Genomic DNA, 22780 nt, shown 5'->3' on the forward strand with positions numbered 1-22780 from the left:
CCAGACAAAAAAGTGAACCGTGTCCTTGAAAATCCTCAGATTGAATGAGTAGTCTTCAAATGTTCATAGAGAGTGCCTATTATAATTCACAGATTTCAAAATCTTTTGTACAAAATTCATACTTTAAGTTATCTTTCACAAAGTTTTTAAAGACTCCTATTTTTCAATCCCTAGTATAGCGACTGAGTTATATTAATGCTCCTATCAGAACCAAATTGGTAATGCAAAGAGTACAAAAAACATATAAGGGTGATAATGTTTTTGTAGACTACTGAATTATACATTTCAACCAAAATTACGTTTTTGTACCTACAAGGCAGTGAAAATGGGCCTACTTCTGGGAAGTAAGGGAGAGTGGCAAGATAAGGGAGGAAAAGCCCGAAATATAGCCACTATAATAAATAATTTTACTGATCAATTAAAAATGCCAGTAACCATAATGTAGAAATAACATAATGGCACATCAACAAGTTTTTTTTTTTTTTCCCGAGAGGTTTTTTGCTATAGGGTGTGTGCGGTCACCAGCCTGACAGAGAGAGACAGAGAGACAGAAAGCGAGAAATCACCCCCCAGGGGGGATGGACACGCCGCAATCCCTTCTCCTCCGTTCTCCTCTCGGGATCTTGGGCATGCACGCACACGCGCCTGTCATGAGTTTTAAGCCACCGGGTCCGGGACACAGTCGACTACATGGGAGTCCAGTGACATAGCCAATATGCTAACTGCTGGTCCCTAACAAGTTTGTATTTTGATGCAAAACAATTTGAATTCCATGCACTTTTTCACGATATACATTTTCCATGAATTTTTGAAGACCCTTGTATTAAATGAATAAACTTTATTTTGGAAGGGTAAAGAATTATCTTATTTATTTATTTATTCATTTTAATTTGACTAGAGAGGGAGAGAGATACAGAGAGAAAGCAAGTCAACAAGTCCAGGACTTGAACCACAGTTGGCCATATGGAAGTTCAGCACCCTTAACAACCATGCCACCTGCTAGCCCCATAAATGAATAAACTTTTAACCATTTTTAGCTCTATAGTAATTAGATCACATTATGTAAACGATAGCTTCCTACTGCCAACGTTCTGGTGGCCATTTCTGAAAGGTGTCTTTTGCATAAACTGAGTATTCCAAGGTTTCCATACTATTGTATCAAGATGTCAAATCTAGATGACTTCTTACTAAGGCTCATTTTGTGTTGACGGCAAGCTTACTATTTTACATATTCCATAAGCCAGTGAGTTATAAATAAGAAAAGCATACCAGTAAAAACATATATATTTAAAACTAAAAGGACTGAGAATCATAATGCTCTTGTGATTACTATTGGTTTAATAACACAAGAGTACCAAATTAAGATGCTACCAGAGCAAAAACAGGCAGACAACACAAATCACTAACACAAATTATGGACCAATCATGTACTAGTGGATTTCCATAAACATTGTTTATTGCCCATAGGAATTCAGAAAATTTAGACAATAAACAGATGGCACAGATAGTATAGGTGCCAGAAAATAAGTTATTTTGAGGACAAACCGGTCCTCAAAACCCTATCAGAGCATTGGTTTAAAAAAATTACACACAGTGGCCAGACCTGAGGGTTCCTCCAGTCGTATACTGCCTGGTTCCAATGGTCCACTATGAGAAGTGAGCGTGCTGGGCTTTGAGGAGTTCAACCAGGCCGTGGAGTAGCACAGCGGAAAGACCATATTTGCCTACTTTACCACTTCTACGGACGATGAAGGGAAAAGCTGGTGCCCCAACTGTGTGCAAGCTGAACCAGTCATACGAAAGGGACTGAAGCATATTGCTGAAGGAAGCGTGTTTGTCCACTGCCAAGTAGTAGAGAAACCTTACTGGAAAGATCCAAATAATGACTTCAGAACAAAGTTGTTAATAACTAGAGTGCCTACACTACTTAAATATGGAACACCTCAAAAACTGGTAGAATCTGAGTGTCTTCAGGCTGACTTTGTGGAGATGTGATTCTCTGAAGATTAAGATTTGATTATGGGGGAACCAACAGTTAGTGTAATGACTATATGTCGCTGGACTCCCACGTATTCGACCGTGGTTCGCGTCTAGGACCCGGTGGTTTAGAACTCATGCCAGGCGCGTGAGGAGAATAGAGGAGAAGAGAATAGAGGAGGAAGGATTGCGGCGTGACCATCCCTCCTGGGGGGTGATTTCTCGCTTTCTGTCTCTATGTCTCTCTCTGTCTGTCTGGCGAGCACACACGCCCTATAGTGAAAACCTCTCCAAAAAAAAAAAAAAAGATTTGATTATGGCAAATGTCTTGATTTCCTGATTTGCTTTAGTATAAAGAAACTTCATAATTGCTTTAAATTGATGTTAGCATTAACTAAATAATGCTTAAAAAATTGGTTTATGTCTAAACAAAAGATGGTATTAAAGTGATCACAAGGGACCAGCAATTAGCGTAATGGCTATGTCACTGGACTCCCACGTAGTCGACCGCGGTTCGAGTGCCGGACCCAGTGGCTTAAACTCACGCCAGGAGCGTGTGCGTGCGTGCCCAAGATCCCGAGAGGAGAATGGAGGAGAAGGGATTGCGGCGTGACCATCCCCCCTGGGGGTGATTTCTCGCTTTCTGTCTTTCTATCTCTGTCTGTCTGGGAAGCATACGCGCCCTATAGCAAAAACCCCTCCAAAAAATAAAAGAAATCACAAACCTTCAAAAAAAAAAAGATTACACACACAAACACACATATATATGCCCTTTTTTTAGGTTCTTACCACATGTGTGCTTAACAGAGACAGACAGAGAGACAGTGAGGGGGAAGTGAGAAATCACAGACACACACCCCAGGAGATGGACACACTATAATCCTTTCTTTATTCTCCTCCTGGGATTTTGGGCATGCATGCAACACATGCCAGCATGATTTTCAAGCCACCAGGTCCAGGACTCAAACCCTGGAGTCAGCCATGTGGAAGTCCAGCACTTTAACAACCATGCCACCTGCTGTGCACCCCCCCCCATGTCTTTATAATATAGTAACTCTGAATGTTAGAATCAGATGGCATTGCTATAGGTAATTAGCTAAAAATTCTTCTGTGAAGGGCAAAATGGAGCGGACAAATGTCCTACTACTTATCTACTACATTAGTGACTGTCCCAAAGATTGTAGAAAATCTAGTAATTCATTCTAACATTAAACTGACTGTCACTTCTATGGGGCTCTTACTCTTAGAAGGCTTTAAAAATATGTATGATGAAAGAAAGAAAATTATAGTACCAACATGCTACAAAAAATATAAAAATGTAAAAGCCTCTACCAATTTCCATTTTTTTTTTTAATTTTTTTTCTTTTTTTGGGAGAGGTTATAGGGCGTGTGCACTCGCCAGACAGACAGAGAGAGACAGAGAGACAGAAAGCAAGAAATCACCCCCCTAGTGGGGACGGCCATGCCGCAATTCCTTCTCCTCCATTTTCCTCTGGGGATCTTGGGCACACAAGCACACGCGCCCAGCATGAGTTTAAGTCAACAGATCTGGGACTCGAACTGCGCTCGACTACGTGGGAGTCCAGTGACATAGCCATTACGCTAACTGCTGGTCCCCATTTATTTTTTAATAAACAGCACTGAGCTATTAAACTATACTGAGTGGAACTAGTTTCCTAAATTCACATTAATTTCCAAGCATCAAAATAACCAAAATGCAACACTGCATGGTACAAATTGAGATCAATAGAACTTATGGTTACATATCATTTGCCTAGAACTCACTACCACCAAATGAAAACTGCATACTATTATCCTAGAGTTACTAGAACACATGATCATGAGATGGCATGAGATCCAAGAAAATCAGGTAAATATTTATGACAAAATTCAACTGTAAATATATTTGCTTGTCAAAAGTCTCTGAGAAAATGACTATTTCTTGTCTAAGAGAGTAAGACTCCTATTAACTGGGAACAAATCTGAATTCTGAACTATGTACTTTGTCAAATTTAGTACAAAATTGCCAAAGTCCCTGCAGTAGCAGTTAGTTTAAAATTCACAAATAGATCAGGAAAAATGCATGCTACCAATATGAATAACAGGGATTTTAAAACTACTAGCAAATAATAATTTACCAAAAGCATATACACCTGTACATTTAAAGTAAAACTGTTCACTGTCAAATGCCTTTCTTCCATTACTGGCTTCCAATGTTGTCAATGGGGCTATACTTTTGCAAATGGCACAACTGAGTAAACAAATGTCCCATTACCCATTACATTGTTTACCCTGTCCACAAGACAGCACCAAAGCTACTAATTCACTCCAATATAGAACTGACCAAGCAATTGTCTTCATCTATTCACAAAGGGCAACATGGTGAGAATAAAGTACTACCAAAGTCACAATAATGGGTATTTTTTAATGCAAAATACAGCATCAAATTTTATATTCAGGGATGTGAAAAATGATAGGTAGTCATTTCATACTTAACATTGACAGTAATTCAAAGGGAAATAATTTTCTTCCTTATAAAGTATATAACTACCTAATCCTATGAAAATACATCACATTGAATAGCTCTCTTAAAAAGACTTTAATATTGCCTTTTGGCTGGAACTGCCATTTTCCAGTAATTCACCAAAATGGTCAACAGAAAGGCAAAGAGACACACCCAGGGTATGTTCTCTAGGCATTTTAGAAAACAGTGTGGTGCGACCAGCAAATGCCATAATGGTTACATCGCTGGGCTCCCCACGTGGCAGACCACGGTTCGGGTCTTAGACCCAGAGACTTGAAACTCACGCCAGGCATGTCTGCATGTGTGACCAACACCACAAGGAGACTAAAGAAGGGACTGTGCTGTGGCCATCTCCTTGGGGGGTGATTTCTCACTTTCTCTGTTTCTGTCTCTCCAGCAAGGACACAAATCATATATCAAAAATCTCTCTAAAATAAAAAGAAAAAAAGGTGTGGTTTTTTTGGCAACATATATGTAAATCTATAAGAAAGGTGATATAGACATCAAGGGAATGGGTACTGTTCAAAAAGGAATGCCCTACAAATGTTAACATGGAAAAACTAAATCTACATTGTTACCCCGCATGCTGTTGGCATTGTCGTAAACAAACAAGGGCAAAATTCTTACCAAGAGAATTAATGTGCATATTGAGGGGACCAGCAGTTAGCGTAATGGCTATGTCGCTGGACTCCCATGTAGTCGACTGCAGTTCGAGTACCGGACCCGGTGGCTTAAACTCACACTGGGCACGTGTGCATGTGTGCCCAAGATCTTGAGAGGAGAATGGAGGAGAAGGGATAGCAGCGTGGCCATCCCCCCAGGGGGGTGATTTCTCACTTTCTGTCTCTCTGTCTCTCTCTGTCTTTCTGGCAGGCGCATGCGCCCTATAGCAAAAACTTCTCCAAGAAAAAGAAAGAAAAAAAGAAGGAAAAAAAAGTACATATTGAACATATTAAGCAATCTAAGAGCAGAGCTAGCTTCCTAAAACATGTGAAGGAAAATTATCAGAAAAAGAAGCCAGAGAGAAAGGTATCTGGGATCAGCTGAAGAGCCAGCCTGCTCCACCCAGCAGCACACTTTATGGGAACCAATGGAAAGGAGCCTGAGCTTCTGGAATCTATTTCCTATGAATTAACGGCATGATGGGTGTTAAAAATAACAAATGGTCTAAAAAAAAAAAAAGACTTTAATATTGACTGAGAAGGAATGAAGAATCCTAATGAAATACAAGTGGAAAATAAATTTTCATGTACTGTCTCAGAACTGACAAGAGTATTCCATGTATCTTTATGTAATGTCCTATAACACAAATCACACGACATTTACGTAATCACGCAAATATGACAAAACACTGGTACCCAGAGTTGAAGTGTAGCTATCACCCATTTGTCTAAATAAAAGACCAAATGTCTCAAAAAAAAAATTAGTAAGGTTGTAAAAGACCTCATTAGGGACTTAAGAGTTCCACATTAGAGTTTCACTATTTCAAAAACAGGTGCCAGTTCTCTCATTTTATTGAGCAAAATTGTACCAAGTGTCTATCTGCGAGTAAATAGCCCTACTAGGTAATAAATGGGTTGGAAAATGTTAAACAACACTGCACCTAAAAACAGCATGACTGGTCATTCACTGTGTGTGTGTGTGCACGCGTATGTATTTGAGTATGTGTGTGAGCATGAATGTGTGTCTTCTAGAATTAATGCTCTCAGATCCTATATTTTTTAAATTAGTAACAAAACTTCTAAAATTTTACTAAATGTAACCTTTAGATATTTTTGCACCAGATACTTCCAATGGACAAGAACATGCAGTTACAAATATGAAAGATTTCCATTCTCATTTTCTCCAGAAAAAACAAACTTTGAAATCCATTACATCATACATATCAAAATATTCCATTTGTATTTAGCTGCCAAATGGGTTAAATTCTATTTGAAAAAATAAATCAAACTAGTAAAGAGTAGCACCATTTGTAAGATGCTTATCCTACTTCAGGATTATCTTCAGCAGTGGCTGGCAATGCAGCAATAAACCAGCATGCACAGTGTAATTCACCAAGTATAGAAGGGGAAGATGGACAATGACTAGAAGGAGTATATCAAAATATTCCCTGCCCTTTAATTCTAATTAATTATGTCCTAGGCAGAATTTTTATATTAGGTCCCTTAACATGAAAGCACTTAAATTGGAAAATATGTATCAGGATATTTCAGAACCATAATCAAGTAAATCTAGTTGACTAAGACAAAAATATACTAGTGTTGGGACCAGCAGTTAGCATAACGGCTATGTTGCTGGACTCCCATGTAGTTGACCGCGGGTCAAGTCCCAGGCCCGGTGGTTTAAACTCACGCCGGACGCGTGTGCATGTGTGCCCAAGATCCCGAGAGGAGAATGGAGGAGAAGGGATTGTGGTGTGGCCATCCCCCCCTGGGGGGTGATTTCTCACTTTCTATCTCTCTGTCTCTCTCTGTCTGTCTGGCGAGCGCACGTGCCCTAGAGCAAAAACCTCTCCAAAAAAGGAAAAAAAAAAAATAGTGTTGTACTAAATGGCCTCTTGCTCACTTGCAGGAAAAATGTCCTAAAAGCTTTATTTTCTCCAGTGAGGGGAGGAGGATTCAAACTCGTGGTCCCCACAGAGCAGGGACATTATGATGCCAGACAAAATAATACTGAACTGTTTTAGATAGCAAATAGTTTGAAGATAGAATTCAACCATCTTTTCAGGATTCATGATCGTTACATACTTCTTGGCAGCGACGTTAAGCTCCTATCTGAAGTTTTGTTGCCTAGTTCACTATTAGTGAAACCTTAATGCTTTTAATTAGGTAGTTCTGTTTTTTTTTTTTCCTTAGTATCAAATGTGGTAGGTACTTCACAATATCCCAAGAGGTCCTAGAGTACCTATCTATGAATAGTCTACAACAGACTACACAAAGACCTGCATTTCTAGATTATATGTTTTAATAATCAATGAAGGTGAACTAACCTTAAGTTCTAATGATGAAAAATCTTCTGTACTGCAACATGGAACGTTTTTCACAACATCAAAGCAGCCAAGAAAGGGAGCATATCCATAAATCCCACCCATATGCCAAAGACCCAGAAAAAATATTTATCTCCTCCTTCTTGTGCAAAACATGTTATTTGCAGTTCCCCCATTCCTAAAATCAAGTTTTCCACTTAAAAACATCAGTACATTTTCTGGGCATACAGAAGCTTCCTTTATAGAGACAGTACATGAAAATTTATCTTATTTTCCACTTGCATTTTGTTAGGATTCTTCATTCCTTCTCAGTCAATATTGAAGTCTTTTTCTTAGACCATTATTTATTTTTAACACCCAACATGACATTAATTTATAAGGAATAGATTCCAGAACTTAAATGTTTAAGTTTTTCACTTAATGTTTGCTATAGTGCACAAGCATTCACCACAAAGAAGTAGACAGAGAGAGAAGGAAATTGAGAAAGCAAGTTGCCAGGTCCGGGATTCGAACTGTTGTTCACCAGCACCTTTAACCACCATGCCACCTGCTGGCGCCACATTTAACATCTTAAAACAAATCAAATCATTCTTTTACTGGCTGCTTCTAACATGTGTTTGAAGTTGGGACTTTAGCCAGGAAATGAGAAAGAACCTTTCAGGGTCTTCAAAAGCACAGTAAGCACCTCATCCAGCCCAAGCACAGACAACTCAACATTTGGTCTTGAATAGAAGGTGCACTGGCCACTCCAGTTAGCAATGGACAAAGATTTCCTTGCTCAATTGTTGTGGGCATCACAGAGCTCATTTGCCTAAGTATACCACATGCAAATGGCTCTACCACCATCAGGCTCATTCCTCCTCCCGATTAAATAAGTGTATTCTTTGTTCCCTTCATTTCAAACCTTTGATAGACACTCTTCAGGTCCAGGTTCACAACTATCTCTCTGGTTCAAAATCATTTCACTACATCCTTTAACACATGCTCTGCTCATCATAACACAGAGGATTGTTTTTTAGACAGGGTCTTACTATGTCATAATCCTCCTGATTTGGCCTCCACAGGAGCTAGAAGTCCTACAGAGTGAGCTGAGAAACAAAACAGTCTTGTAAGGTCGCAACCTGCCAAGCAGGAGCATCAACCAGCACATACTACTACAGGTAGGACAGTATAGAATTTCATAATTTCTTTATATTGGATTCCCATCCAACACCTCCTAACTCAAGACCTCCAAATCTCTCTCTTTTTTTTCTTAATTTAATTTGACTAGAGAGGGACAGAGTGAGAGAGTGAGAGAGTGCAAGCGAGGAAAGTGAGAAAGCGAGCCATGAGATCCGGGACTCAAACCGTGGTCGGCTATGTGGGAATCCAGGGCCCCCAACCATCATGCCACCTGCTGGCCCCAAAACCTTGAACACTTAACCACACTACAACACTTAGTTAAAAGGCAGTATGCAGCAAGTTCCAGAAACAAACATGATTAGTTCAGTACAGCAGCATCTGCCCGGACAGCGTTCTGGTCCTGCCAAGCAGAACTAGTGGAAAGGACAACTAAGTCAGATATTCCTTTTAATCTCCATCCTACGAGACACCTGGAATTTCACCAATATCTGTATAGGTGACCAAAGACCTTGCCTACATAATGTACAAATGTTAGGTTGGTTCCTATCGTCTTTTTTCTGATCTTCTCAGAAGAACAGTGACTTACTGTATTAGGTTTATATTATTTCCAGGATCAATCAACTTCTCACTAACTTTTCTTAACAATATCTACAAGTTAAAAATTCAGTAAATACGTAGTGTTTAAAGTTGCTAAAGCAGATGACATGCCTAGGCTACTTAAATGTCCAATACTTACCAAACAATAAGATTCTTTGGGGCATGTGAAATCCAAAATTACCTTTATAGTTTTAATACCACAAGTTCCCCATTTTAGCCTTTCTGCCATCCTCCTGTCAACCCCAACACTGAACACAATAGTAAGTACTCAGGGAACAACGATAAGACACAGGCAGGCCCATCAACCCCACACAGGCACAAGAAGTCAGGGAAGGGGTAGAGGGTATGTCTGTATATAATGGACGCAGGGCAAGCTGGGATTTTTATATAGATGATGGCCCATGAGCTCCATTTTCAATATACTGAACAGGTTAAAAATGAAAAGCTGAAGTTACAAAGGAGTAATTTTTTCTCAAAGTCATTGGTAGATAGGGTTTGGTATGGCTTTTGGGGCACTCAATGGGTTACAAAAACCTACGTCTCTCAATTCTTAAAGGATACACACCCTTACCTCTACACTGCCCCAAACAGCTCCTCTGCTGCTCCCATTACCCTGACAACACATCCACCTTGTCCATATCGATCTGGTGGCCTAAATAAAGTGGTCCCTCATCTAATGTTTGAACTCACCCAGAGCACAGACAATTGATGATCCCCAAATGCACAGAACCAGCACTGGGGGTGGGGGGAAGGTAAAGGTGGGACTACAACTTGTCAACTAAATGGGTTGAAAACAAGGTTGGTGGGTTATGTGAAGAAGGCTGCTGAGATCACATTTCTTTTTAGATTGATGCTCAATTTCTTCAAAGCACTATGCAGTTTTGTTCTTGGAAAGATTCCAGAAGGATCCATCATCCTGTCCATTTCCCCACTTGTCCCAAACCCTCAGCAGCCCACCCTTCAGGAATCCTCTACCCCCAAATTTTCAAACAGAATTCCTAATAACATTAACTAGCTATTCACTATCCTACCCTTACTTCCTGTCTCTCTTTAGTTATTTAATTGATGAGAGCCAAGACTATAAAATCCCTTAAAATTTCACAAGGAAAATAGAAGGATTCATATAATTTGCCAGTTTCCAAGACAGCCCAGAGAAGCCTGGACAAGTTACCTACACCCAACTCCAAATTTCACTGTTCATACCTAAAAAGTGAAAGGGTCTAACTGAGTAATTATCTACAGCTCTAATACTCTACTGAATATAGACTTGTATTCAACTTCTCAAACCAGACACACCTTACCTTGAGGATTTGTAGGGGTACTGCCAATCCAGAACAGCTCTGGCGGTACCAATGGCCCCAAAGCACTTGGATTAATTTTCTGAAGATTCAGCAGGTCTTCTGAAGCAGCTCTTGTCCTATAGCCCTCTCCTCCATATCTGAAGGCACCTCCAAGATTCTGCCTAAAGTTACCTTAAGATTTGGTGTAAGGGGACATTAGGCATCCAATGGCAGAGTAAATGTTAAGTGCTCAGAGGGCCACAGTGAAAGAAGTGACTTCCTGAACAGACTGACTTAATTTCATAGGAACTGTGATAATGAGAGCTCACTAATGATATAGTAAAAGGCTAAAGTTAAAAGGGGGAAATTTATAAAGGGAGAAGTCACCATGGATCATTCCCTTAGCAGTGCAGTATATAAGAATATACCAGTCTTCAGAAAGTTCACAGAAAATGTGTATTATGAAAAACTATGCATATATTTCAATGTTTTTTGTGGGTTTTTTTGGAGAGGTTTTTGCTATAGGGCGCATGTGCTCGTCAGAAAGAGAGACAGAGAGATAGAAAGCGAGAAATCACCCCCGGGGGGATGGCCACGTCGCAATCCCTTCTCCTCCATTCTCCTCTCGGGATCTTGGGCACGCACGCACATGCACCACGCGTGAGTTTAAGCCACCGGGTCCGGAACTCGAACCATGGTCGGCTACATGGGAGTTCAGCAACAAAGCCATTACGCTAACTGCTGGTCCCAGACTTCAATGTTTTTTAAAAAATAAACTTATATTTTAATTCTTTTATCCATGAAGTCCCCTCATATTTAGCCAGGCAAATATTGGGAAATTTTCACGTATGTGAAGGTTACCACTACTTCATTTCTATCGATATATGTGAATTCACAAAATCCTAAACAACTCAAAGCCTTCTTTAGTCTATAAAATGTCATGTACTGAACCTTTGAAGTTGAATTTTAACTTAAAAAGCACTTTGATATTGATAAAATTATTTTCCCTCCAATTAACATTTATCTATACAACTTACATGTTTCTAATAAAATTATTTTCCCTCCAATTAACATTTATCTATACAACTTACATGTTTCTAATACTAACAATAATTAACTAATTAGAGGATGCAGGAAAGAGAATATCTGCAAGGCCAGAGTAGACAGTAAAAAACAGGAATGTAAATACAAGATGTTCAGTTTTAAAACAATGAATTTATATTGTTACTGGGTTTTCTAAAAATCAGATAACTACATAATGTATTATATTTTATAACATTCTGTAATCAAAATTAATAGAACTTCACCTTTTACAGAAGGACAGCTCTCTTCCCAGCAAAAATTCCAGACTATGGGACAGAATGATTCCTCACCTGACATATCTCCATAATCCTCAGGGGATGAGCTGGAAAGTCAAATGGAGACAGAGGACCTGAAGATAGAGAGGAAAGAATCTGCAAAGAGACATCTGAGGCAAATGAGTTGACTTGAAGGCAAACTGGCTCCAAAAATCTCTGTCCTGGTAGTCATGTAAATGAAACAAAAGGCAATTCTCCACTTGGGAAGCCAGAGGAGTAGAATGGAGTAGGTCTCATTTAAAAACCTTCCAAGAACAGCAGGTGGCACAGTGGTTATGTTGCTGGACTTCCACATAGTCAAAAGTCGTTCAAGTCCTGGACCCGGTGGCTTCAAACTCATGCAGGGCCCGTGTAAGTGCATGACCAAAATCCCAAGGGGAAAATGGAAGTACTGAGATTGTAGCATGGCCATCCCCCTGGGGGGTGATTTTTTTTGCTTTCTGTATCTCTGGCAAGCACACATGCTTATGTCAATAATTTCTCTTTAAAAAAAAAAAAAAAAGCAAACACGCTTCTTCCAGAGACCAACAAATGGCATAATGGTTATGTCATTGGACTCCAATGTAGTCGACTGTGATTTAAGTCACAGACCTGGTGGTTTTAACCTCATGTTGGGCATGTGTACATGTGTGCCCAAGATCCCAAGAGGAGAATGGAGAAGGGATTGTGATGTAGCCATCCCAACCACCCAGGGGTGTGATTTCTTGTTTAATGTCTCTCTGTCTCTCCAACTAGCACACGTGCCCTACAGAAAAAAAAAATTCTTCCACAGAGTACAGTTGCAAAAACATGTTGATAATAAGGTTATTAGGATACATGTATCATGAGAGGAAATACCAGAGTGGTCAAGGGTACCTAGGAAAGACCATAAACTGTAATGTTAAGTGAAGAAATTAAGAAGTTATGCCCTTGAAACCATAAAGATACTGCCTCAAAAAGGTAGTCTACAATAAACTGGCTGGTCATTCTTGGCCAATTTCTAAAATTCTATTTCCTTAATTAACTGTCTTTCAAATGTAATATAGGGGGACTTCCAAATTTTCATGGAAAAATAAAAGTACTACTTTATATTGGTGTAAAAAAAATGTTTTAAATCTGGGGCCAGCAGGTGGCATGGTGGTTAAGGTGCTGGACTCCCACATGGTTGAGTGGAGTTCAAGTCCTAGACCTGGTGGCTTACTTTCTCACTTTCCCTCTGTCTCTCTCTGGTGTGTGTGTGTGTGTCCTATAGCAAATTAAATAATTAAAAATTAGTTACATCAAATAATTCTTTAAAAAGTTTTTAATGCATGCATAGTTTTTTCGTAATACATATTTTCCATGACCTATTTTAAAACTCTTCACAAAAATAATAATAACAGAGTTCATTGAGATAATTGCATCAAGTAGTATAACTTGTAAATTTTGGGAATCCCTAAAACAAGCCAACCATGAAAGGAAATGGCCTTTTAATATTAAAGGTCACTTCTGTGTAAGCTGATTATTCCTGCCAAGTATGAAAATCAGTTGTGGAGGCAATGGCCACATCCAGATGTCCTACTATAGAGGTAATGCAGCTAATCCTAACATCCCAATATTATATACTTGTCCTGTGCCTCTGCTGCTGATCTTCCTAGAATAGAGTCACCAATGGATATCATAAAGGATCTCTTTTCTTATCTCCAACTAAAGCATTGTTGATAAAGATGAGAGGGTGTCTTCACTCTGACACTTAAAGGAGGTAATATCACTGAGTGAAAGTGACCTCAATTATGATTTCAAAAACTAATGGGCAGAGGGTCAGAAAGAGGGCTGGAAATAATTCTAGCAACTAGAATTGGAAATTTATTTTTTTGTAATGTGCATGATTGAGTCACTATGCAGTGTGTACTGGACAGGAGATCGCATTTTTTGTGCTGTGATGATGCCTAGGGAAGGAATGTAAATTGAGTTACAAAAAAAAGTTTCAGGAAAAAAAAAAAAAAAACTAATGGGGAAATAGCAAAATCTACAGCCTAGCTGGGGACAGCAGGTGGCATGGTGGAGTTCAAGTCCCGAACCTGTCAGCTTGCTTTTTCACTTTCTTGCTCTCTGTCTCTTGTCAAATTTTAAATACAATAAAAATAAAAAAAAAATTTAGGAAAAAAGAAATTTTCTTCTTAGCATAAAAACTGAGTTAATCCACACATAAAACAGTGTGTAACACTTAAGGTGTGTTCATTAATGTTATCTATTGTTATCAAAAGACTTATTAAAAAAAGAGAGAGACTGAGTACTGGCCCAGGTACAGTAACACATGCTGGTAAAATCTGTGTTTCCCATGCTGGGACTACATGGGAGTCTCAGGTTCACTTCTCGATCCAATTGGTCACGGTGGCATGAACCTTTAAATTCCAGTGACTTGGGAGGCTGAAGCAGGAAGATCATACGCTCAAAAATAGCTTGGGCAACATAGCAGGAACCTGTCTGAAAGAACCAGGCATGGTGGCACATACCTGCAGTCCCAGCTACTCAGGAGGCTGGGGCAGGAGGAATGTGACATAGAAAGACCCTGTCTTTTAAAAGAAAAGGAGAGGGAACCAGCAGTTAGCGTAATGGCTATGTCGCTGGACTCCCACGTAGTCGACCACGGTTCGTGTCCCGGACCCGGTGGCTTAAAACTCACGCCGGGCGCGTGTGCGTGCGTGCCCAAGATCCCAAGAGGAGAATGGAGGAGAAGGGATTGCAGCGTGACCATCCCCCCTGGGGGGTGATTTCTCGCTTTCTGTCTCTATGTCTCTCTCTGTCTGTCTGGCGAGCGCACGCGCCCTACAGTGAAATTCTCTCCAAAAAAAAAAAAAAAAGAAAAGGAGAGAGGAGGCCAGCCTTTTGAATGGTAGTTATCACAGCTGGATCCCACATGGCTGAATGTTTAGTTCAAGGCCTGGAGCCCATGGCATGAGAAACACACCAGGCACATGTGCACGTGTGCTCAAAATCCCAAGAGGAGAATAGAGAAGGAACTTCAGGGTAGTTATCTCCCCTGGCGATACTTGTACACTTTCCCTCTCTTCCCAGTGAGTGCATGCGCTCTACAACAAAGAAAAAAAAAAAATGAAAAAGTACTGTACAACACGGACTGCTACCTGGAATAGAACAAATAGAGAAGAAATGATTAAGAGGTTTTTTTTTAAAAGAGGTTTTTGCTATAGGGCACATGCGCTCTCCAGAAAGACAGAGAGAGAGACAGAGAGACAGAAAGGGAGAAATCACTCCCCACAGAGGGGATGGCCACGCTGCAATCCCTTCTCCTCCATTCTCCTCTTGGGATCTTGGTCACGCACGCACACACGCCTGATGTGAGTTTAAGCCACCGGGTCCAGGACTCAAACCATGGTCAACTACATGGGAGTTCAGCGACATAGCCATTATGCTAACTACTGGTCCCAATTAAGAGGTATTTAAACAAAGCAAAATGCAGAAGTAATTGGTAGAAAAGTGTTGGAAAGGCAAATGAAAAGTATACAATGATCTTATAGTCATTAAAATTTATCCACTAGGGGCCAGTAGGTGGCGTGGTGGTTAAGGTACTGGACTCCCACATGGTATACTGCAGCTGAAGTCCTGAAACTGGTGGCTTGCTTACTCACTTTCCCTCTCTCTGTCTCTCTCTGGTGAGTGCATATGCCCTATGGCAAATTTTAAAATAATAATAATAAATAAAATTAAACAGTTATTTTTTTTAAAAGCCACCTACTGAACAAAGCCTTGTCTTACCACAGGACTGAAACCAGAAGGCAAAAATTGGTGATGACAGCATGACACTGGAGGTTTATGCATGTAAGAAAAGAGAATGGACAAAGTAGGAAGAGATGTATATAGCAATAGAATCAATATATGCTTCCTAAAGGTGGGTCTGATGAATTTACACTTCACATCACATCAAGCTAATCAAGACACAGAAAACAGGCAAAAAAAAATCAGTTCTGTAACAAGTTCAGTTCATAATTTAAAAAACTGTCAGGGAAAATATGCACACAAAAATGTTCCCATATGAATGTTAATTGCATCCTATTTGAATTTTATTAAGAAATTTTATTAAAGAAATTTTATTTCAGAAACTAAAACCAATCCTAGTGTTTTTAAAGTACGGAAATGTTCTTAAATGACCATGGTTCAAAGGGGAGAGTTTTATGAATTCACATATAAAGATAGAAAACTGTTCCTTTTCTTATTTTAAAGAATTATTTAAATTTATTAATTAATTCATTTATTTAAATTTGACCAGAGAAAGACATGGGGTGGGGGAAGTGAGAAAGTGGGCCGCCAGGTCTGGGACTCAAACCGTGGTCAACCATTGGGAATGTCCAGCACCTTAACCACTACACCACAGGCTGGTCCTCCCAGAAACTGTTCCTTTTAAAAGCTACCTAAAATCTAATCAATATACACACACTAGAAAATAATATAGCAGTATCTGAGTGTTTCTGCATATACTTTTATTGATTGAGCTATGCTTTTGTTCAAGTTTATAAATTAATGAATATGCATTTTATAATTTCTTTATACATAGTATATGGAGATAAAACAAAATGATTCTTTCTAGTCCTGAGAAATATACATTATCCTTCCCCTAAAGAAATTGATTAAGGACCCTCAGAGTATGGGGAGAATAAAAAGGGAAAAAAATGAAAAAAAATAATAGATGTTTACAGAGAGGATATCAATTTTTTAAAAGAATTATTTGATTTTGTTTATCACTGTTATTATTATTTTTAATTTGATCAGAAAGGGACCAAGTAAGAAAGAGGAAAAGTAAGAAAGGAAGCCACAAGGTCTAGGACTTGAACTGTGGTTGGTCATGTTTGGCCATGTGGGAGTCCAGCACTTTAACCACCATACCACCAGCTGGTCCCAAGTGGACATCAATTTTACACAACACACTGATCTACATTAAAAATAACAGCTAATGTTTTGGGACCAGCAGACGGTATAATGGTTACATTGCTGGACTCTCAACTTAGTTTACCGCAGGTCAAGTCCTAGATCCCAAGGCTTAAAACTCACGCTGGGCACGTGGTGCATTGGGTACCCAAAATCCTGAGAGGAGAATGGAAGAGAAAGGATTGCAGCATGGCCATCCACCCTGGGGAGTGATTTCTCACTTCCTATCTCTCGGTCTCTGTTTCTCCACCAAGCACACGCGTCCTATAGCAAAAATCTCTATTTAAAAATATGTATATATATTATAAAATATGTATTACATATACACACATATACACCTATATGTATACACGTACGTATATTTAAAAATACATATATATATATATATACACACATATACACCTAAGCACCCAGCAGGTGGTATGGTAGTTAAGGCATTGGACTCCTACATGGCAAACTGTGGTTTGAGCCTTGGATACAGAGGCTTGAGAATCATGGCAGGAGCATGTGTGTGCATGCTTAAAATCCCAAGAGGAGAATGGAAAGAAGGGATTGTGACATGTCCATACCCCCAGGGAGTGATTTCTTACTTTCCCTCTCTCTGTCTCTCTTTATCTCGCTCCAGCCAGTGCAGGCACCATATGGTAAAAACCCAAAAACATTTTTTTAAACAAAGCTAAAAGAGGAACCAGCAGTTGGCAAAATGGCTATGTCGCTGGACTCCCATGTAGCTGACCGCGGTTTGAGTCCCGGATCCAGTGGCTTAAACTCGTACCAGGCGCATGTGCATGCATGCCCAAGATCCCGAGAGGAGAATAGAGGAGAAGGGATAGTGGTGTGGCCGTTCCCCTGGGGGGCGATTTCTCGCTTTCTATCTCTTTGTCTCTCTCTCTGTCTTTCTGGCGAGTGCACATGCCCTATAGCAAAAACCTCTTAAAAAAAAAAAGCTAAAAGAAAAATATTTTTTTAATCACAAAACTACTTTACAGTGTGCTTGTTTAGTTTTAATCAAGGAAGGAAAGAACAGGTAACGATTTCAAAGAATATGGCAATATTGTTAACTTTTAGACAGCCCATGCTAATAGTGATAGAATTGCCTCATAATTTGAGTGGATTGAAATTGTTTCTTAATATGTCAAAGTCAATTTCAAGATCTTTATTACAAGAGTTAGACAATTCTCCATTACACAATTTCCCATGCCAAGTTAATTATCTCAGTAAAATGTGGAAACCATTAGCAAATGTATCACATGCATGTTCTAGAGTATTCATTATACAGCAAAAAAAAATCAAAATGTGGTACATAAAATGTATATAAACAAATATAGATTAATACATGTGGTACAGAAACAAAGTGTGGTATATTAAAAAATGGATAAATAAAATGTGGCATATACATACAATGAAATTTTATTCTGCCTTAAAAAAAAATGTATACTAGGTACCTAGAACAGGCAAATTCATTGAGACTGTAAGTAGATAAGAGCTTCCTAAGGGCTAAGACGAGAGGGAATGAGATAAATGTACTATAAAGTAAGCTGTTAACAATAAGAGAAACTGAGTGTGGGGCACATGGGAACTCTTTCTAGTATATTTGCAATGTTTTTGAAAATCAAAAAGCGTTCCAAAATTTCATTTACTTTTTTTTCTTTTTTTGGAGAGGTTTTTGCTATAGGGCGTGTGCATTCACCAGAAAGACAGAGAGAGACAGAGAGACCGACAGCGAGAAGTCACCCTCTAGGGGGGATGGCCACACCATAATCTCTTCTCTATTCTCCTCTCGAAATCTTGGGCACACATGCACACGCGCCCGGCGTGAGCTTAAGCCACCAGGTCCGAGACTCAAACTGCAGCTGACTACATGGGAGTCCAACAACATAGCCATTATGCCAACTGCTGGTTCCCCAAAATTTCATTTAAAAAATAAAAGTGAATAACATTACCCCAATTTTATCCTTTAAATAAACATACATTTCAATCCATGTGCTAAGAATTAGTGTTAATATGGAACCAGCAGTTAGCGTAATGGCTATGTTGCTGGACTCCCACGTAGTCGACCGCAGTTCGCGTCCCGGACCCGGTGGCTTAAAACTCACACCGGGCGCGTGTGTGTGCGTGCCCAAGATCCTGAGAGGAGAATGGAGGAGAGGGGATTGCGGCGTGACCATCCCCCCTGGGGGGTGATTTCTCGCTTTCTGTCTCTATGTCTCTGTCTGGCAAGCGCACACACCCTATAGCGAAAATCTCTCAAAAAAAAAAAAAAGAATTAGTGTTACTATAAATTCAATAAACAAAATTTCATGAAGTTTATAATATGTTCATAAGACACTTGGCATGCTAGAAAACTTTTTAAAAATCTGTTTTATAGGGGCTGAAAGGTAGTGTGGTGGTTAAGGTGCTGGAATTCCACATGGCCGACTACGGTTTGAGTCCTGGACCTAGTGGCTTGCTTTCTCAATTTTCCTTTTCCCCCCTCTTTGGTAACATTAAAAAATAAATAACAATAACAAATAAAATAAATTACACAAATAAATTCTTTTTAAAAAAATCTGTTTTATAATATGATACAAAAATACAGTAAATAGCCCAGACTCTTAAGTCTTGAAAAGTACTTAAGCAACTACAAAATAGTTAAACAAGAACACTACTGTAGGTGGAGTAGCAGTTAAGGTGCTGGATTCCCTCATAGACAACTGCAGTTCGAGTCCCAGACCTGGCAGCTTGAAAATCATGCCAATCGCATGCACATGTGTATCCAAAATCCCAGAAGGTGAATGAAGGAGAAGGGATTGCAACATGGCCATTAGCCCAGGGGGTGATTTCACAGTGTCTCTCTTTGCCTCTCTCCAGTGAGCACATGAAAAATTTTGGGGGAAAAAAAAAGCAATGTTACAGTACAAAATAAACCCTTTTTGAAAGGACAGTTCAGGAGGAACTTTCGTGAATGAAAATTGTTCATATGTCTACCAACTCTTCTAAGGATGCCATCATATAAAAATTTATATATACAGGGGCTGGCAGGTGGCATAAGGTGCTGGATTCCCACAGGGCTAACCAGAGTTTGTGTTCTGGACTCGGCACCTCGCTTTCTCACTTTCCCTTTCTGTTTCTCTCTGGTCAAATTTAAAAATAATAATAAGCAATTTTTAAAAATCATGTAGAAATACAAGAGGGCAAAGTTTTCACTGAACCATTATCTGTCAAATGGATATCATTAAATGAATTGTCCAATAAATTACATCATATAAACTACAGCATCCATGAATTTTTATTTCTAACCAAGAATCAATTATTCTGATGCATAGTCCAGACTCATATGTTAAAATTAATGCTCTTAAATACTAAAATTGATACAATTTTTAAAATTAGGGCCATGGGCAGAGATGGTGTGGTGGTTAAGGCTCGTAACTGATAGCAATTTGAGCACCAGACCCAGGAGCTTGAAAATCACACTGGGCACATGTGCATGTGTGCCTAAAATTCTAGGAGGAGAATGGAGAAGGGACTGCAGTGTGGCTATTGTCCCTGGGGGGTGATTTCTCATGTTCCCTCTCTCTCTCCCCACAGTGAGTGCATGTAACCTATGGCAAAAACCTAACAACAAAACACACACCGACCACACAAGCACACACACACACACACAAACAATTAGGGCTAGTCTCTGGCCTAGCACTTAAGTGCTGCACAGAAGAGGCTGACTCCTACACATCTGAGTAAGATTCAAGTCCCAGCTCCAGTGGCTTGATAAATATACCAGGGATGCACACCTGCATGCACAGGATCCTGAAGGAATGGAAGAATGTGAGGAAAGAAGACTATAGTATGACCAAGTCCTGTTAGTGGGCACTTTCCTTTCACTCCCTCCCGTGCTCCCACCCTTCGTTCTTTCTCTCTCACATGCACACATGTATGTGCACATGTATCCTCTGGTATTTAAAAGGAAAAAAAAGGAAAGAAAATTGAATGACTGCAGCCAGCAGATGGTACGGAGGTTAAGGCAGCTGAATTCTATATGGCCACTTATGTAGTTTGAGTCCTGGACCTGGTAGCTTAAAAAACATGCCGGGTGTATGTGCTTGTGCACCCAAAATCCTGAGAGGAGAATGGAGGAAAAAGGAATATTGCTTGGCCATCCCCCCGGGGGGTGACTTCTCACTTCTACTCTCTATCTCTTTCTCTATCCAGTGAATGCAGATGCTCTACAGCAAAAACTAAAACTTAAAAAAATTTTAAAAAGAAAATTGAGTGACTGGCAAGTGAAAACAGATCCTGTTTAAGGTATGTGAAAACCCCATGGCAAGACAGAGTAGTCCATAAATATAATTTATGATATATCTCATATAAAAATTGGTTATTACTCAACCAAGACCACAGGTAATGTGGTAGACATGCAAGAACATATTATCTAGTACTGTTTCTGTTATACTTATGCTATTATGTTATATAATCTGATTAAAATCCTCCTGCATATTAATTTTAATACATAAGTTTCTCTTACAAATGTCTGTATATGTATACATAATATGTGACACTGGTATGAATAGCTGTCAGAAAAAACTAGACATAACATCAAGGATGGACTGGCAGGTGGAGTGGTGGTTAAAGGTGCTGGACTCCCACATGGCCAACCGTGGTTCAAATCCTGGACCTGGTGCCTTGCTTTCTCACTTGGGATTTGAAAAGCCATTTAAATGAACAGTTATGTGCTCAAATATTATTAATATATAACAAAAAAATTTAGAGTATATGGGATAGCATCACTAAATGTGGACAGGCAGTAAGCAGGCACAACAAAAAGTAACATTCATTTTACTTAAATAATTCCATACTATAGGTCACAGGAAAAGACCATTACTGACACAAACCACTGAGTCCAGAAGTAAAACCAAATAAATGAGAATTTGATATTTGACAAATATAACATTAAATGAGTCAACAAAAGATGGATTTTTAATAAACAGTATTGGGACAATGGGTCAGCCATTTAAAATCAAATGTGAGGCCCAGGAGGTGGTCTGGTGATTAGAGCACTGGACTCCCACATGGCCAACTGTGGTTCGAACCCTGGACCTGGTGGCTTGCTTGCTCGCTCTCTCTCTCTCTCTCTCTCTCTCTCTCTCTCATGAGCATGCATGCTCTATAGCAAATTTTAAAAATATTACTACCAGTAAATAAAATTAAAGAAATAATTCCTTTTAAAAAATCAAATGTGAGATTACATAGTTGCTGACATCAAATAAATCAATTATTTAAAAATAATTATAGAGGTACTAAAAAGAAGCTCAATTTGTAGAGCTCTTCATGTGATTTTTTTTATCCTTTAACCTAATAATATGGTAAGCTATATTCACAGTTTTCCTAAAGTTGAACCATCCTTGCATGGTTGGTATGAATTCCATCCTTGTTTGCTGTATATTAGTCATGAATTTGCTCCTACGTTCTTGTTCTCATTCTGTTTTAATTTTAGGTTATCTGCTTAAATATCACTATCAAATATGGGTCCATGGCCAGCCTCAAGAACTGGTGGTGGTTATGAGTGCCAGCAGGTGGCATAGTGGTTAAGGTGCTGGACTCCCACATGGCTGACCACAGTTCGAATCACAGATCTGGTGGCTAGAAAAACTGAGCTGGGCACATGTGTGTGCGTGCCCAAAATCCTAAGAAAGGAGAATGGATTGTGGAGGAGAATGAAGAAGGGATTCTGGGTTGGCCATCCAGGGGGTGGGGAAGGGTAATTTCTGTGTCTCTCTCCCTCTCTCTCTCTCTCTCTCTGGCGAGTGCATAAACTTTATGGTAAAACCTAAAAAATAAACAAACAAACAAACAAAGCACAGAACCATATCCCATGTGCCCTATAACACAATCCAAATCCTGGCCCTGTTGGCTTGAAAAACATACCAGGCATATGTGTATGTGTCCCCCAAATCCCAACCTGATGAAGAAATGGAGTGTGACCCTGCCCCACTGGGGAGTGCTTCCTCCCTCTTCCTCCCCTCCTTCCCTGTCTCTGCCCAGCACAAATATTCTCTAGCCC

The 22780-nt window shown here is 39.5% G+C and overlaps 1 pseudogene; it reads left to right on the top strand.

The window, feature by feature from the left end:
* Positions 1 to 325: 325 nt before the first annotated feature.
* On the top strand, positions 326 to 2010 carry LOC102490336 (thioredoxin domain-containing protein 17 pseudogene; annotated as a pseudogene).
* The last annotated feature ends 20770 nt before the right edge of the window (positions 2011 to 22780 follow it).

This window comes from Tupaia chinensis, unplaced genomic scaffold (genome assembly GCF_000334495.1).
Source record: "Tupaia chinensis unplaced genomic scaffold, TupChi_1.0 Scaffold145156_1, whole genome shotgun sequence".
Taxonomy (NCBI): Eukaryota; Metazoa; Chordata; class Mammalia; order Scandentia; family Tupaiidae; genus Tupaia; species Tupaia belangeri.